Source organism: Cynocephalus volans, chromosome 3 (genome assembly GCF_027409185.1).
Source record: "Cynocephalus volans isolate mCynVol1 chromosome 3, mCynVol1.pri, whole genome shotgun sequence".
Taxonomy (NCBI): domain Eukaryota; kingdom Metazoa; phylum Chordata; class Mammalia; order Dermoptera; family Cynocephalidae; genus Cynocephalus; species Cynocephalus volans.
The window spans coordinates 25,624,285-25,629,966 of record NC_084462.1 but is presented as its reverse complement, the minus strand read 5'-3'; positions in this window follow the sequence as shown (position 1 = coordinate 25,629,966).

The window sequence follows — 5,682 nt, the reverse complement described above, 5'->3', positions numbered from 1 at the left end:
CCTATCAAAGCGTGCTCTCTTTAGCCAAAAGACCAGGAAAGGTCTATCAGGATGGAAACTTTTTTGACAATGTCTACCCAACTCCAAAAAACACCATTGAGAAAAACACACCTCACCCCCCCACCCAGCACACATCAGCGGAGTTAGAGGGGTGAGTTTAGATTCCACTCTCACCTAGCAGTAATGAGACACTCCTCTCCATGCCCACAGTGCCACCAGAGACCAAGTGAGGAACATGGATTCATCCCTGCCTTGTGGTAGTGAGGCAGCATCTACCTTGTCCCACCAGTGTGGTGTCAACAGAGGCCTGGTAAAATAGAGAATTTAAATAAGATTGAGAGTCTCATGACATAATGCCCTAAATTTCCAGGATACAATAGAAAACCACTTGCAATACAAAGAATCAGAAAAATCTCAACTGGAATGGGAAAAAAACAATCAACAGCCACCAACACTGAGACAACACAGATGTTGGGATTATCTGACAAGGATTTTAAAGCAGCTAAACATAAAAGTAGTCTCAGCAAAGAAGTAGAAGATATGAAAAATCAAATGGAAATTACAGAACTGAAAAATATGGTAACCAATTTTTTTTTTTAATTCACTGTATGTGCCACCATATAGAAGTGACAAAGAAACAGTAAACAAAGGTTGATTGATACAAAATATCCAAACTGAGCAACACAAGAAAAATTGACTAAAAAAAAAAAAAAGCAACAAAGCCTCAGGGACCTTTGGGACAATAACAAAAGATCTAACATTCATGTCATTGGAGTCCCAGGAGAAGAAAAACGTGGGACTGAAAAATATTCAAAGAAATAATGGTTGAAGTTTCCCCAAATTTGGTAAAAGGCATTAACCTACAGATTCAATAAATGCAAAGAAATTCACACCAAAACACATCATAATCAAACTTCTGAAAACCAAACTAAAGACAAGAAGTCTTGAAAGCAACTATGATGTTTCTTGAAAGAAACAATGCATCACCTGTAGGTATGACTTAAATGACAGGTTTTTTTTTTTTTTTGTCTGCTTGGGTTATTTCAAAAAGATTATCTTCAAGATCAGATATTCTTTCTTCTGCTTGTTCTAGCCTGCTGCTTAAGCTATCAGTTGTGTTTTTTATTTCACTGAATCTTTCAGTTCCATTAGTTCTGCTACATTCTTTTCTTAAGGTATTAATTTCAAATTTCCTCCTTCATATCCTGGATTTTTTTTTTTTTTCTTGTTTCACTATGTCGTCTGAATCTTCTCATATCCCAGTGAGTTTCCTTAAGATTGTTGCTCAGAATTTCTTTTCGGTCGTTTCAAGGGTTTCCTGCTCTATGGGGTCTAGTATTTAAGAATTACTGTATTCTTTTAGTGGTGTCATATTTTCTTGGGTTTTTGTATTTCTAGTATCTCTACACTGATGTCTGGTCATCTGGTAGAGGAGTTGCTTCTTCTATTACTCTGGAGAGGGATTTGAGAAGAGAGGCATCCTCTTCTTTGTCTGGTCTCTGATGGTGACTCTCCTTGTATCAGTGCAGTCAAGTCTGTGGTGGGCCACCTGCACAGTGGCTATGGCTACTGCTGTGGCATCAAGCCTCTTTTGCAGCAGTCATGGCTGTGGCAGTGGCTGTGATGGACCATCCACATGGAAGTGGTGTCCTTGGTGTGCTTTCTTCCTGCTTCTGGGAGGAGGGTGTGGGATGCCCTAGGCTCCTGCCTAAATCCCTGGGCACTGCTCTCTCGCCTGCTTCCAGGCAGAGCAGGTGGGCTGCCCTTGGCTCCTGAATGACAATAGATTTCTCACAAGAAACCATTAAAGCCAAAAATAAGTAGCAAAGTGCTTTTCAAGTACTGAAAGAAAAGATCTGTCAGCCAAGAATTCTACATCCAGCAAAAATATCCTCCAGGAAGGAAGGAAAAACAAAGACATCCTCAGATGAAAGAAAACAAGGAAAATTTGTTGCCACCAGACCTACTCCATGGCTAAAAGAAGTTCTTCAAACTGAAAGGAAATGATAAGAGAAGGAAACCTGGAACACATGGAATGAAGAAAGAACAACAATAATGGTAAAATTATGGGTCAATATAATAGACTGTCCTCCTCTTACATTTCAAAAATTATGTTTGACACTTGGAGCAAAACTCATAGCATTTTCTGATGTGTTTCTCATTGTATGCAAAGGAAATATTTAAAACAATTATAAATGGGGTGGTGTAAAAAAACCTACCTCGAGGTAACATGGTAAAATGTTGATATCAGTAGACTGTTATGATAAGTTATGTTATGTATAATATAACACCTACAGCAAACACTAAAAAACTATACAAAGAGATGTACTCAAAAGCAGTATGAATAAATCAAAACGGAATTATAAAAATGTTCAAGTAACCCATAGAAAACCATGAAAAGGGAGATGGAAGAATAACAAACAAACAGAAAACAAAAAGTAAAATGTCAAACTTAAGCCTTAACATATCAAAAATATGTTAAATGTAGATGGTATAAATACACCAATTAAAAGACAAAGATTAGCAGAGTGGATTTAAAAACATGATCCAACTACACACTGTATACAAGAAACTCACTTCAAATATAAAGATATATGTACGCTGAAAGTAAAAGGATGAAAAAAGATACACCATGCAAATGCTGATCAAAAGAAAATAGGAGTTGCTGTATTAATATCAGATGAAGTAAATTTCAGAGCAAAGAAAGTTGCCAAGGACATTACATACTGATAATAGAATCAGTCTACTAACAAGCTATAGCAATCCTGAATGTGTATGCACCAAACAAAAGAACCCCAAGGTGCATGAATCAAAATTGATAGAACTGAAAAGAAAAATAGATGAATTCACAATTATAGTTGGAGATGATTTTAACACCATTCTCTCAATAATAGATGGAATTACTAGTCGGAAAATCAGCAAGGATATAGAAGAACTAAATACCATCAACCAACAAGACCTAATTAATATTTATGGAACACTGTACCCAACGGTAGCAGAATACTTATTCTTTTCAAGTGCCCATGGGGCATTCACCAAGATAGACCATATAACAAATATATGTCATAAAACATATGTCGAAGATCACAAAACAAACCTCAACAAATTCAGAAGAATTGAAATCATACAGAGTGTGATCTCTGAATCAAACTAGAAATTGGTAACAGAAAACAGCAGGAAAATCTTCAAATATATGGACATTAAATAACACACTTCTTAATAATTCATGGGTCAAAGAGGAAGTCTCAAAGGAATTTAAAAAATCACATTGAACTGAATGAAAATGAAAATACAATGTATCAAAATTTGGGGGACATTGCTAAAGCAGTCTAAGATTAACTCATAGCAATAAATGCTTACAGACAGATCTCAAATCAGTAATTTAAGCGTCCACCACAAGAAACTGGGAAAAGAAAAGCAAAATAGGCCCAACACAAACAGAAGGAAGGAAATAATAAAGATAAGATTAACAATCAATAAAATGAAAAACATAAAAACAACAGAAAGTTAATGAAACAAAAAGCTAGGTTTTTTTTAAAGAGCAAATTCATCAATCAAATTGATGAACCTCTAGCAAGACTGATAAAAGAAGAGGAAGACACAAATTACCAATATCAAGGATAATATTAGGACTTCTGGTCAAGATGGCAGAATAGACAGTCCCCAGTGTCACTCTCTCCCACAAATCAACCAATTTACAACTATAAAAAAGCAACTACAAAATCCAAGCTGGGGCCACTAGAGCTCAGGGGAAGAGGAGGAGAGAAGTACAGAGTGCATGAAGGCAGGAGAAGCCACAATGAGAAAAAGAAAGAACCGCTCCATTTCGAGCCTTGGCCACTTCCAGGCTAGAGCTCCTGAGTGCACAGGGCAGGAGCTGGCAAAAGCCTCAGCTGTGCCCTTTGGATGAAGTTGCTTAGAGGCAACAGGGGAGATGAGGGCCTTGGTGGCCCCCAGGACAGCAAGACCACTATGTGGGTTCCTGTGGACCCACACAGGAGTGAGGAGCCACAACAACTGAAAAAAAGGAGCCACTCAGAAGCTGGTGAGTCATCGCAAGGGACCAGAGCATGGCCCATCCTATGGGAAGTATCTGCAGCATGGGTGGTGGGGGAGACAGGCCCACCAGGGGAACAGTGGGGCACAGCAAGGACAGCCGATCTGCCCTCCAGTCAGTGTAGGACCAGAGACTGGTCAGGAATACAGAATTGCATGGGGTGCAGTTTGATGAAAAGACTCGGGCCCAGACCAGAGTTTCTACACAACCCAGGTGCACCGAATTTCACCAGACATGGAAGTACCTATAAAGTCAACCATTAAAACCTGAGCTGCACAAAAAGCCTTCCCTAGGGAATCAGCAGCAAAGAAGCAATTTAGCTCAACCACAGAGCTCAAGTACTGGTCCCCACAGGAATTTACCCCACTTTAGAAGTAAGCAAAGGACAAAAAAATTAGTTCCTGCATAGAATTTCAGTGGTGGGAACAGCAAATAATCCAACACAGAACTGAAAGAAAAAACAAAGTACCCACAACCAGAGACAAACTTTGATCTTAACTAGTAAAAGTCTCATTTCACCAAAGTACACCTATAACAGCTAGAAGGACCAGAAGTCCCCTGGGCTACCAATCCAGAAAGGGCAAAGGGCTGGGGGCCTCAGACATGCACCCTGACACCTGCAACCACCCCAGCGACGACCACTGAGTCACCGCAGGAAATGTCCCAGGTTCTCCTGAGCTGGGGCGGTGGGGTGCCGAGGGCCTTGGGTATGCCCCCGCCAACCATGCAACCAGCCTGGCAACAACCACTGAGCCACCACAGAAAGTGCCCTAGTCTCTCCTGAGCTAGAGCAGTTGGGGACCAAGGGCTCTGGCCACAAACCCCCCAACACCCACAACCAGCCCAGCAACAACCAACAAGCTGCAGCAAGAAGTGCCCCAGCTTCCCAAGATGGGGTGGTGGGGTGTGAGGGCCTTTGCCACACCCCTCCTGACATCTGCACCTAGCTCAGCAATGACCAAGCCACCGCTGGAAGCCCCCTGGTCTCCCCTGTGGGAATGAGGTAGGTGCCACAGGCCTCAATCCTGCCCCTCCTCCTTCCTCCTTCTTCTGTCACATTTCCTTCCCCTTTCCCCTCTCCCCCTCCTTCCCAACTGCTCCGCAACAACATCCTAGAATGTAAAAAAATAATATTAATAAGATAAATTTGAAAAAAAAAGAATAACATTGGCTATCACTACAGACTGTCCAGATCCTAAAAGGATAACAAGATAAACAACTACACCCATATAAATTTAACAACTTGGATGAAATGGACCAATTTCACTCAATATTAAATAAATCATTTGAAAAGTCTTCTAACAATTTTTAAAAATTGAATTCATAGTTTAAAAAAAGCAACTTCCTGTCTTGGTGGACCCACACAACTAGTTTGGAGATTCACAGGAAGGAACCACAGGACTCCACATAAAGTTCTACTCTAGATTAAGGTTTATTACAACAAAGGACACAATGCAGGAACAGCAGGAAAAAGATATTTATAGGCAAAGGCTAGAGGGGTCAAAGGCATACTTTCTTGTCCTCTCTCTGCAAGGATAGCACAGACACATCTGCAGAGATGTGTGTGAGACATCCTTGCCCAAGAAATCCCACTTGAGTCCTGAAGACAAAATTCTTACTGGGAA